Source organism: Myotis yumanensis, unplaced genomic scaffold, assembly GCF_028538775.1.
Source record: "Myotis yumanensis isolate MYYU_CA2020_CCGP unplaced genomic scaffold, mMyoYum1.0.hap1 SCAF_15, whole genome shotgun sequence".
In the NCBI taxonomy this organism is placed as follows: Eukaryota; Metazoa; Chordata; class Mammalia; order Chiroptera; family Vespertilionidae; genus Myotis; species Myotis yumanensis.
Window position 1 is genome coordinate 37,322,105 of NW_027223766.1, and position 13,774 is coordinate 37,335,878.

The window sequence follows — 13,774 nt, forward strand, 5'->3', positions numbered from 1 at the left end:
CCTTACATATTTAATGTTGATTCTAATTTATTATAGGAGTTACTTCCCCAAAATGTTGATCCCAGCTGGATTGAATGAGAATTTGGGAAATGTGGCAATGTTGTTTATATAAGTACTAGAGGCCCAGTGCATGAATTCGTGTACCAGTGGGGTCCCTCAGTCTGGCCTGTAGAATTGGGCCAAAACCAGCTCTCTGACATCCCCTGAGGATGTCCCGGATTGCAAGAGGGCGCAGGCCAGGTCAAGGGACCCCACTGCTGCACAATCGGGGGCAGGGAAGGATGCGGGAGTTTGGCCAGCTGGGGAGGGACTGTGGAAGGGCTCCAGGGTGTGTCCGGCCCGTTTTGCTCAGTCCCAATTGGCCAGATCCCAGCAACAAGCTAAACTACCAGTTGGAGCAGCGTCTGCCCCCTAGTGGTCAGTGCACATCATAGTGAGCAGTTAAGCAGCCTTAGCATATCATTAGCATATTATGCTTTGCTTGGTTCAATGGATGACCAGACACTTAGCATATTAGGCTTTTATTATATAGGATATTACATTATAAGACTACTGGAGATCCAAAGGAATTTGCCTTTGTGGAATTTGAAACAAAAGAACAAGTGCCCAGCTGGCATGGCTCAGTGGTTAAATATCGACCTATGAAGCAGGAGGTCATGGTTCAATTCCTGTTTAGGGTATATGCCTTTGTTGTGGGCTTGATCCCCAGTTGGGGGAGTGCAGCAGGCAGCCGATCAATGATTCTCTCTCATCATTGATATTTCTATCTCCCTCTCTTCCTCTCTGAAATCAGTAAAACTATATATATTTTTTTAAAAAAGAAACAAAAGAATAAGTAGCAGAAGCTATTGAGGTAGGTCCAGAACCTTTCAGAAGAAAATTTTCCTTAACCTTCCTAGATTATAGTTTCCAAAGAGTCCTATTCTCCTCTTGAAGGTTTCTTTTATTTTAATATATGGAAAACTTTACAATATCAAAGTGTTCCAAAAGTCAAAACCCTCCTGGGCTACCACCCAGCTTCAGCAATTACCCATGTATGGCGAATCTTGTTTTATCTATGCTTCCCCTCTCTGCCCATGCCAGTCTGATCACTTCCTGGAATGATTTAAAGCAAATCTCAGATAACTTGTGTTTTTCCTTCTCTTTCTTGATTTCAGGCATACAAAGAGGTAGCCTTGACTCACTACCTAGGAGATAGCATTCAGAGACCTAGAGAGGAGATTATTAAGTTTCAAAGTTCAAAGTAGGCTTTAGAAACTCTCACCAAAGATTTTTCATTTCAAAAGACATGGGTTTATATAAAGAAATAGATCTGAGAACAGATTATAATATAAAAGTAAATTTTCCCATCCCAGGTTTCAAAAAAGAGGGGTAGTTAGAGAGGAGACAAATGAGTATAGATAATCATTAAAACCCAAGAAAGGTGGCTGCACCCTGGCCCTGAGTGAGTCCTGGAGTGGCGAGATGTTGGAAAATTCCACATTTGGTGGTGTGGGGCTGAAGAAGAAAGGATACCTATGACATTATGCCCATCTAAATCCCAGGAGGGTCTCTGAGACATCATAGTGTGTAAATAACAAAATGAGAAAGGTTGTTTGGTGTGTCAGGTAAAAATGTAGTTTATTAGGGGTTGTTGAGAGAGTTGGACAATCTGGGTGACTACATGGTTGAGAGGAGGACAGGGAAAAAGCTGACTAGACAGAGCAGGGATCCAGTGGAAGTGTGGACTTCTCAGAGGCCACCAGCCACAGGGAGATTAGGCAGCGGGTGGACCCTCATGCTCCATGCTGTGCCACTTGGAGTCAACCTCAAGAGGACAGGCCCTGAGTTAACAGTTAGACTAGTGGTTCCCAAACTTATTTGGCCTACTGCCCCCTTTCCAGAAAAAATATTACTCAGCCCCTGGAAATTAATTTTTTTAAAAATTTTAATAGCAGTTACTCATCGCCCCCAAATGCACCTGTGGCCATCACCGCCCCCCTGGATCGCTGCAGCGCCCACTGGGGGGCGGTAGCGCCCACTTTGGGAATCACTGAGTTAGACACTGAGTTCTCATATTTACTGTTTTGACACCAGGTGAAATGAGAGATTAAGAGAAATTAGATTTACTTATGGGAAGTAGAGTATACTTCTGCCCTCGAGTTTGTACCTCTCTTTTTCTTTACAGTTAAGCTCCTCCTCTGGCTCGTTTGGTTGGTTGGTTTTGTTGTCAGGCAGGCTCTGGGCAGGCCTAGTGGGAAACCTCAGGCACATATGCCACAGATTGGCAACTCAAGAGAAAAGAAAGCACCTCTTTGGCAACAGCTGTCAAAGCACAAGGACTGCCATGTTTTACACCATGTCTCTGAGCCAATCACTGTGGCCATTGAGCTGGGAAATGCTTATTTGGCTGGCCTCAGTTACATGACTACACTGAAATTGGGGGTGGGGTCAGCTGATGTCCATTTCCTAAGGGAAAATGAGGGTGAGGTTCCCTGGGAGGCAAAAGGATACTGAACAGGCTAAAGCAGCAGAGAGAGCTTACCACTTAAGTATTTAAAAAATATTTGTTTAAAAGAATGAAAGAATTAAGGCCTTCAAAACCTAAGACCAGGACTCTTGCAACTACATTATACTGCCTTTCTTAATTCCATAATTTATACACTGATATTCTTTACTGAACAAGAAGTTGGAACTTGGCCATCCTAAAATGCTGTTAGCTCTGTACAATGGTAAGTAAGCTGTCTGATTATATTTTGTGCAAGATTTATGAATTTTTAATGTACTTCTATAGTACCTAGCTTTCAAGGTTTAAAATCTTATAAAAATTTAATAGTGAGATCATAAGTAGTAAGAGTGAGGTAAGAGATTGCATTTTAAAGTAAGCAATCTGACCAGTTCTAAGGGACATGTGAATTTGAGAAGGATTCATACATCCTGAAAAACTTCTTAAGTTTTATTTACTAGTAAAATTTATGAGTTCTCCTCAGATTTACCACTTATAGTGAAGTGCCCACTGGATCTCTGAGGCAGTGAGTTGCCTCTGGTTATTCCCCAAGGTAGACTTTAAGTACATGAACGCAGGGCCTTCTGTAACCCTGTACCCCCTGTCTATCACAGGCCAGTCACATGGCAGACCCTCAATAAGTACTGAATGAATGGACAAATGAATGAATGAAGTATAAGCAGTTTAGATGAAGGTAGTACTGACACATTTAATTTTTACTCTAGAGTATCATATAGAATGTTATTTATTTATTTACTTTTGTTAATCCTCACTCGAGGATATTTTTTCCATTGATTTTTAGAGAGAGTGAAAGGGAGGGAAGAAGGGAGGGGTGAGAGAGAGAAAGAGAAACACCTATGTGAGATAGATACATTGATTGGTTGCTTCCTGCACGCACTCTGACTGGGGTGGGAGATTGAATCTGCAACCCAGGTACATGACCTTGACCAGGAATTGAACCAAAGACCCTTAGGGCTAGAATGTTATTTTTTAAGTTGTATTTTTTATACTTTATGTGGACTGATATTAAAATTATATTGCATCCTATATTTCTCCTCTAATAGCAGTTATAATACATGTTAATAATAGCCCACACATTGAATCTGATCATGTAGCGGACACTCTTGTAAGTACAGTTCACTTAATCCCTGTAACAACTCTAAGGAAACATGGTTAATACTCATACTTAATTACAAAGCTCTTTGCCTTTAGAGTGCCAGGATTTGATCCTGGGAGTGAAATTTCTAAGTATGTTTTCTAGCTACCAGACTTATGGGGCTTTTTATAAGTACTTGTGTGGTGTCTATTCTCAGAATGTAAGCTCTATGAAACCATCTCATCCACCACAACTACTACAGGGCTTGGCTCATGCTAATGAGTGTCAAATGAAAGAAGAAATTAATCAAGTTTTCCAAATAAGAATAGCTGAATTTTTAATGGAGATAGGTAGATAGGTGGGTGGATGGGTGGATGGATGGATGGATGGAAGGATGGATAGATGATTGGATGGGTAGATAGATAGATGATAGATAGATAGGATTTACAGTCTGCCTTTAGTTAGACTCACTTCTTCTCAGCCCTAGATTTGAATAAAATCATATTTTTAATCTAGGTTGATAAACATGTCACAAAATAATCGAAATTTTGACACTTTCCATCCTAGTCAGTTTGGTTCAGTGGATAGAGCATCAGCCTGTGGACAGAAGAGTCCCGGGTTCAATTCTGGTCAAGGGCACATGCCCTGGTTGCAGGCTCCATCCCCATGAGGCAGTTGATCAATGCTTCTCTCTTATCATTGATGTTTCTATCTCCCTCTCCCTCTTTTTTCCCCTCTGAAATCAGTAAAATATACTTAAATTTTTTTTTGACACTTTCCTACAAAAAAAAAAACTATTTTAATTTTAGTGGCTTTTCTGAATTATTTCTTATAAGTGCACCTATAGATGCAACAGAATGGAAGGAATATTTCAGATATGAAATGCTATTATAATTGACATTTTATTCTAAGTCACCCGCATTTTACACATTAAAAGATGATGTCATAAGTTATGAGGAATACTGGTATCCAACTCTTTTAAAGATTCATGCTTATAAGCCACTAAGTGCAACGGTCTTCAGCATTTCCTTAGTTATGCCAATTATAAGTGAGAAACAAATCTTAGCAATGATTAATCATATATTTCATAATTGCTTTATAATTTCAGTTGTTTTCTAGAGTTTTAGTCTGTCAAACAGATGTTTTTAGTTCTCATGTGTCCCCCTAGCTTACCCATCTGTTTTATTTAATATTTGTTGTGGGTTCTAACAGTGAATTATCTTTGGAGGTACAAAACATACTTTACATTTAATTTGGATACATCATCTAAACTGATGTTAGCTATTCATAAAATTAGATAGTCTGTGAACTAAATAAACAAAAAAGGAATATGCAATTTCAAGGAATCTTCTCTGAGATTGCAGATGCTAGAATTTAGGTATAATTATGTGATTTAATTTTTCAGTAATTGCTAACATTTTCTCCAACAAGGTAGCAATCTCCTTTAACTTCATCCTAATTGAATTCCATAGTTTCTCAGTTTTTTCCAGGTTCAAGCTGTAGATCCAGGACTTAAGGAGTGTGTATGTGAGTCTGTTTATTATCTTAGCCTCCTTTTATTTCTCTGTGCTTTCTCTGGTGATGCACTGGAGAGGAGTTAGAAGACAAATTATAATTCCTTAGGTGAGTGCTCAGGAAAAGTGAAGGCCCTTTTTATTTGTTAGTTAAAAAATCAAATTAAGAGCTGCCCCTAAGTTTGCAGGACCATAACGAAATAAATTTTTGTGGGGTCCCTGTCTAACGACGAACAATGTGATCTAAAGTTTGCTATAAAATTCATGGACCCATATAAGGTTTAGTAATTTATCAATGAAGATTAGAATAGTGGATAGAGAAGAGGTATTTACATACTTATTTAATGTACAATCAGTGCAAGTAAAGATTCTTCATAGTGTTCACTCCCCATCTCGCTCTGCTGAAGTCTAGCAACCAGCTTTCTGTGTTCCTTATTGTCAGGTGGGGCTGTTGTTTGCTCTCCTTTCACCACATAGACAATGCACTTGTTTGTATTGAAACAATATCATTCGATTGCCTTTGCAGCCCCCTAATACCATTTACTTAATGCTGGATATGTCACTACTCATGAGGCTGCATTATCCTGCATTATCCACCTTATCTAGTTCTCCAATTGCTCTGAGGTTGTATATATCCTCTCTCTGTGTTCACTAATACTGCCCTAAAGTAGCCTCTACCCGCTCTTGGAAGGACTACTGCTCCATAGAGAGCACCTTAGTCCCTCTCTTGTGCCTCCCCAGGCTGACCTCCAGAGAACAATCTGAAGGGTCTCTCTAAAGAGTAAATCAAATCATATAATACCAGTGACTTTCTACTAAGTCTACAGTGACATTCAAACTCCTTACTTTGGCCTAGAAAGCCCTACCTGATATAGCCAACTGCTTCCTCTCCAATGTTATTTGCCTCTACCCTCCCCTTTGTTCACATGCTCTAGACCAGCGGTTCTCAACCTGTGGGTTGCAACCATTAGAAAACACATATAGCATATCAGATATTTACATTACGATTCATAACAGTAGCAAAATTCCAGTTATGAAGTAGCAACAAAAATAATTTTATGGTTGGAGGTCACCACAACATGAGGAACTGTATTAAAGGGTCGAGGCATTAGGAAGGTTGAGAACCACTGCTCTAGACACACTAGCCTCCTTTGTCCCTTAAACACACAAGTTCTGTTCCAAGCTTAGCCATTTTGTCCTTTGTCTTTCTTCTCCCTCCTGCAGGTAGCTGTATGTGACTCTTCCTATTAGTCAGGTCTCAATTCAAATGTCACGTCCTCAGAAAAGCCTTCACTGCCCATCCTAACTAAAGCAGCCAGGAGGCCGTCTCATTACATCAGTCTATCTTATTATCTATATGCACTATTGCTAGCAAAAGTTAACTCTTTCTTTGGGTTTGTCTGACTCCTCTCTCTTGAATGTAGGATCCACAAGTGCTTGGGCTCAGTCACATTTTCTGTTCTGCCCCTAGTACATGGGTCTTGGCATAAAGAAGATGCTCAAAAAGTATTTGTTGATGACTGAATTATGATTTCTAAATATCTCATTCATATCTCTAAGTATGACTCCTTTCTTGTTCCTAATATTCTTTTGTGTGTTTCTTCTCTCCCTCCCTTTTTTTTTCTTGACTATATTTGTCAATCCATTATCTATTATTTTTTTCAGGAAATTAGTTTTTGGTTTTATTGTTTAGTAGTCATATCTATGTTTTCAATTTTTTTCTTTTTTAAAAAATATTATAATAAGTATTACAAAGGGTATTACATATGTGTCCTTCCCCCACCCCCCGCCCTTGACAATCCCCTGCCCTCCCTTACCCCCCAGTGTCTTATGTCCATTAGTTATGCTTATATGCATGCATACAAGTCCTTCGGTTGATCTCTTACTACCCTCCCTTCTGCCCCCCAACCCTCTCTGGCCTTCCCACTGCAGTTTGACAATCAGTTTGAGGCAGCTCTGCCTCTGTATCTATTATTGTTCAAAAGTTTGTAATGGTCTTTATTATCCATGAATGAGTGAGATGTGGTATTTTTCCTTCATTGACTGGCTTATTTCACTTAGCATAATGCTCTCCAGTCCCATCCATGCTGTTGCAAATGGTAAGAGTACCTTCTTCTTTATAGCAGCATAGTATTCCATCGTGTAGATGTACCACAGTTTTCTAATCCATTCATCTACTGATGGGCACTTAGGCTGTTTCCAGATCTTAGCTATGGTGAATTGTGCTGCTATGAACATATGGGTGCACATATCCTTTCTGATTGGTGTTTCTGGTTTTTTGGGATATAGTCCTAGAAGTGGGATCACAGGGTCAAATGGGAGTTCCATTTCCAGCTTTTTCAGGAAACTCCATACTGTCTTCCATAGTGGCTGCACCAGTCTGCATTCCCACCAGCAGTGCACAAGTGTTCCTTTTTCTCCACATCCTCTCCAGCACTTGTCGTTTGTTGATTTGTTGATGATAGCCATTCTGACAGGTGTGAGATGGTACCTCATTGTTGTTTTGATTTGCATCTCTCAGATGATTAGTGACTTTGAGCATGTTTTCATATGTCTCTTGGCTTTCTGTATGTTTTCAATTTTTAAAATTTCAATCCTCTGTTTCTTGGTTTTACTCGGATTTTATCAGCAATGACCTCAGTCCCTGACTTTTAGCCAGCACGGCACATAATTCTGGGGCTGTTGTCTGCTCTCCTTTCATCACTTAGGATAGACAAAACACACCTGAATACAGAGATGAAATGTCAGTAGAAGGCAGCTGGCCAAATGCTGGTTGGGGTGTATCTTCTGCTCTGCCCTCTCAATGAGATATCACCTCACACCTGTCAGAATGGCTATCAACAATAAATCAACAAGCAAATATTGGCAAGGATGTGGAGAAAAGGGAATCCTGATGCACTGTTCATGGGTTTGTAAATTAGTGCAGCCACATTGGCAGTTTCTAAAAAATTTTAAAAAACATACACACAACTGCCATATGATCCAGAAATTCTGACTTCTGGTACTTATCTGAAGAAAACAAAAACACTAATTTGAAGTGATATATGTACGCTTACGTTCATTGCAGCATTCCACAGCCAAGATATGGAAACAACCTAAATGTCCATGAATAGATAAATGGATAAAGAAGATGTAGTATCCTATATAATAAAAGCCTAATATGCTAAGTGTCCGGTTGTCCAGTGACCGGTTGACTGTTCAACCAAAGCATAATATGCTAATGATATGCTAAGGCCGCTCAACCGCTCGCTATGACATGCACTTACCACCAGGGGGCAGACAGTCGACCAGTTGACCAGTCGCTATGATGTGCACTGACCACCAGGGGGCAGATGCTGTGACCGGTAGGTTAGCTTCCTTCTGGGGTCTGGCCAATTGGGACTGAGTGAGATGGGCTGGACACGCCCTGGAGCCCTCCTGTGGTCCCTCCCTAGCCCCAATCGTGCACCAGTGGGGTCCCTTGGCCTGGTCTGTGCCCTCTCACAATCCAGGACCCCTTGGGGGATGTCAGAGTTGGTTTCGGCCTGATCTCACAGATCACTCCCCTCAGGAGGGCACCAGATTCAGGGCTCACCACTGGCAAGTGCTACTGCAGTGGCGTGAGCCTCTCCCAAACAGAAATGATTGGGCGCAAGCCCGCAGCAGGCGCAGTGGGGCCAGGATGAGCGGGAGTGGCAGGTAGGAGCTACAGGTGGCGTTGGACTGTGGGTTTCAGTCTAATCCCCACAGGCCACCCTGAGAGACCCTACCCATGCATGAATTTGTGCACTGGGCCTCTAGTATATAGATAAAGAAGATGTGAATATATATATATATATATATTTATTTATTTATTTATTTTAGCAAGAAATGAGCAAGCCTTCAGTGGAATATGCATTTAGCAGCTCAAATATACTCTGGATTCCTTTGTCGTCTCTAACTGCCTGAATAACTATAGGAGCCCAGAAGTCCTTGTTACATATATTGAAACACTGCACACACAGCATTAGTAAAACTTCCCTACTGTTAGCAGCATTCCATCTCCAATCTACTGACCTCTGGTATTATATCATATTTACATCCTCATTTCTTTTCTCTTTCTATAGACCTCTCCCCAGCATACTACCTTTTGATTTGTGTTAAAGCATTGTTAGCATCCTATTTTAACCCTTTATGATTCCCTGAAGGTGCTTGTCCTTGAACTTTACAGATCTGCACATGCTATAAGGAATTAAAGCATGAGTCTTCTCCTTCACTGGCTCAGCACAAGAAGAATCCCTGTGTACCTGCTGGTGGCAGCAGGAATAAATAGGTTAAACAATGAACTACAAAGATCCAGAGAAATCATGCTCTTTCTCTGAAATCTTTTAGTTTCCCAAACTCCTATCTTTCTCATTTTATCCTATTGTCCCTGATTTTGTAAATATGTCAGAATAATTTAATGATGTAGCAATATGAGTTTTAATTTGACTGCTGCAGAAGAATCAGAAAGGGTGAATGTTGGGGAGCACATGAGACTTGGTTGGAAAGCTGTAAGAAGGATATTCCGAGAAAAGGGAGGGGTGTGGAAGGCTGCCTGCCCTGTTTATGGGAATTCTGACTTAGCGAAGACTTAGGGGAGTGTTGAAGGTGGTGCCCCTAATTATTCCTTGACCTTTCCAAACAAGCCTGTGCATGTGCAGCCCTTGGGTGTTTACTGGAATCCTTATGCTTAATCCCTGGATGCCCTTGCCTAGAGGACAATGTCAACACAATGTGTCCTCCCAAGATTACTCACCCTACTGATTGTATCTAATGATAAAAATTCCAATAAAGGCCTAACGAGGTAGGCAATAGAGGCTGCCCTGGCCCCTATAGCCAGGAGCCCCTTAGCCTTCTCTTTCACAAACTGTGTCTGAGTAATCTGTTCATCCATCATTCCGGGGCTGCTGGTCAGCCCTGGCAGGTGAAAGCCAAGTTTTATTTATTCTCTGCATTGTTTTCTCTGCCTTGTTGCTTGTCTGCCTCCAGGGACATCCTTTGACAGCATTAGCTGTTTGGCAATCCTTCATCCTGGCTGTAATGAGAGTCTGAACTTTTTAAGGAGAGTATGGTAGGTGACCCCGAAAGGGTAGGAGAGAGGTGATTAGAAGGTATAGAGAGTGGCATTTCCCCAGGATTTGGGGGGGGAGGAGAGCTGCAGGTTCTAGGAGCAGTGGGGATCCTCATCTCCTCCCCAGAGTGTGCCTAGGTAGAGGCAGAGCAATGTGGACTTGCATGTTGGATAGCTGTCAAGGAATCAGAGAGGATGGATAACTGGAGGTGCCATTCCCAACCGGGGTCTTGATCTGAACTTAGAGTAGAGGAAGCCCCAGAACAATAAGGAGTAAAACTGAATGTCTTTTTTTTTAAAAAAAGAAATCTTTATTGTTGAAAGTATTACATATGGCCCCTTCGTCCCCCATTGCCTTCTTCAACCCCTCTTCCCCCCATCCCCAATCCCTCACCACCCTACTGCCTGTGTCCATGGATTATGCACATGAATTCATTGCATATGTGCATGATCTCTCCACCCCCCCCCCCCACCCTCTCCTGCATTCCCTCTGAGGTTTGACAGTTTGATGGATATCTCCATGTCTCTGGGTCTATTTTTATTCATTTGATTCCACATAAGAGTAAGATCATGTGATATTTATCTTTCTCTGACTGGCTTACTTTGCTTAGCATAATGCTCTCTAGTTCCATCTTTTCTGTTGCAAATGTTAAGAGTTCTTTCTTTTTTACAGCTGCATAGTATTCCATTGTATAGATGTACCACAGCTTTTTCATCCATTCATCTGCTGATGGGCACTTAGGCTGTTTCCAAATCTTAGCTATTATAAATTGTGCTGCTATGAACATAGGGGTGCATATAATCTTTCTGATGGGTGTTTCTGAATTCTTGGGATATATTCCTACAAGTGGAATCACTGGGTCAAATGGGAGTTCCATTTTTAATTTTTTAAGGAAACTCCAAACTGTTTTCCACAAAGGTTGCACCAGTCTGCATTCCCACTAGCAGTGTATGAGGGTTCCCTTTTCTCCACATCCTTGCCAGTATTTGTCATTTGTTGATTTGTTGATGATAGCCATTCCAACAGATGTGAGGTGGTATCTCATTGTTGTTTTGATTGGCATCTCTCGGATGATTAGTGACTTTGAGCATTTTTTCACATGTCTCTTGGCCTTTGTATGTCTATTTTGGAGAAGTGTCTGTTTAGGTCCTTTGCCCATTTTTTAATTGGGTTGTTTGTCTTCCTTTTGTTAAGTTGTATGAGTTCCCTGTAAATTTTGAAAGTTAACCCCTTATCAGATATATCATTGGTAAATATATTCTCCTATGTAGTGGGCTATCCTGTTATTTTGTTGATGGTTTCTTTTGCTGTGCAGAAGCTTTTTATTTTGATGTCGTCCTATTTGTTTATTTTCTCCTTAGTTTCCATTGTCCTAGGAGATGTATCTGTAAAGATATTGCTGAGAGATGGCTGCGATTTTGCTGCCAATGGCTTCTTCTAGGTTTCACATCTTACATATGTAAGCCTTTTATCCATTTTGAATTTATTTTTGTGTTTTGGTGTAATTTGGTGCTCTAATTTAATTTTTTTTTGCATGTATCTGTCCAATTTTCCCAACACCATTTATTAAAGAGACTGTCTTGACTCCATTGTATGTTCTTGCCTCCTTTGTCAAATATTAATTGAGCATATCATCTTGGGTCAATTTCTGGGTTCTCTGTTCTGTTCCATTAGTTTATATACCTGTTCTTGTGCCAATACCAGGCTGTTTTGAGTACAGTGGCTTTGTAATAGAGCTTGATATCTAGCATTTTGATCCCTCCAACTTTGTTCTTCTTTCTCAAGATTGCTGTGACTATTCGGGGTCTTTTTTGATTCCATATAAATTTTTGGAATATTTGTTCTAGGTCTGTGAAATAAGTTTTGATAGGAATAATATTGAATCAATAGATTGCTTTGGGTAGTATGGCTATTTTAATGATGTTGATTCTACTAATCCATGAACACGGTATATTTTTCCACTTATGTATGTTTTCCTCTATCTCTTTTTTCAATGTCCTGTAGTTTTCTGATACAGGTCTTTTACCTCCTTAGGTTTGTTCCTAGTATCTAAATTTTTTTATTGCAATGGTAAATGGGGTTGTTTGGTTTCCCTTAAAACTGAATATCTTGATAACTCAATGTGTTGTGGGCTCAATCTCAAGTTTTATTTAGATTCAGAGAAAACAAAGTTATGTGACATTATTTTAGACCCTCAAATTTATAGTGAAAATTCTATCCTTTGTATAATCATGGATTTTTATTCTGCAGAAAGACTTTGTCCTACAATGTATAGGACTGCACTTTGTCCTATAATTCCCTTTCTTGATGAAAAGTAGAGATATTTTTCACCCCTCCTTCATATGACAGGATCTCACTTCCTTGAGGGGCCACTGAAGGAACAGATATCCCTACTGGCCATGAAGTGCTGTTGGGACATCAGTCCTTCTACATTAGCTCTTGTGACAAGTAAACAGCAGAGCCAAATTGGTGTGGCTGATGAGACATTATTTATATCTAAATTGTCCCATCCATAATCTCAGTTCACAGGCTAAGATACCAGAATTACAGTTCTTCACTTAAGGCCTTTAAAAATAAACCCATATTAATCATCTAAGCTTAACTCTCACACTACCCTTTGAATTTAAGAAGACTTATATTCCTTGAAACCTTAAGAAAGCAACTTTATCAGTTTCCAAGAAAAATTTCCCTAAGTCTGTATTGGGTTGCTATCAATAACTGTAGATACACTGAGATGTGAAATAATAAAATAACATGCAAAGCATTGGTTAAAAAACCCTAACATTTACAGTCCTGGTAACAGCCCCTGCATTCATCAAATTACATCTTTCACTAAATTATAAGCGAAATCTCTCTCACTGAAGATGCAATACGCTGAATTCCTTATTTGTGGTCATCCCTGAATGCAATGCTTTTATTATCATTATGGAAAACCCCTTAGACAAAATGACTAACACAAATGGAAAATCATGATATGTATCAACAAGGATTAAAGATAAATGAAATAAATCACTTTTGATTGTATAGATATATAGAAAATAAGGATCACACAAGCATTTTATAAAATCTGAGAACCTATAAAAATCTCATGGCAAATGTATTTGGTAAAATTAAAATCTTAAGATCAAGTACTATACTCTGATTAGCACTCTGAAATTTAGCCAGTAGGGGGCAGTCAAAGAGTGTCTAATAGAATTAAACTTATCCAGGCTCTTCACATAGTTCTCGAAAAATTTCTTCAAGTAAGCTTCTGTAACTATAAAATCCTGTGCACTTACTAAATCATTTTTGGCTTCTGGATTCATGTTACAATATTAACAAATTTCTCCTCACAAAGTTCTGATTTTCTTTAAATTATTCAGGATCTGAAATTTGTGAAGTATTATTAACTTGATCATCTTTGATTTAATGTGGCCTAAATTGTTTTTTAAAAAGACTCACTGCAAAAGAGAATGAAAATTTTCTCTGTATCTGTGAAAAGTCAGAATATAATTTAGAAATGTTAATAAAAGGATTTATTTAGAGTTCAAGGGAACAAAATAGAAGGAGTTTTCAGATAAGGAAAGATAACTAACCTTCTAAAGTTTGGAGTCATATCAGAGAAGTC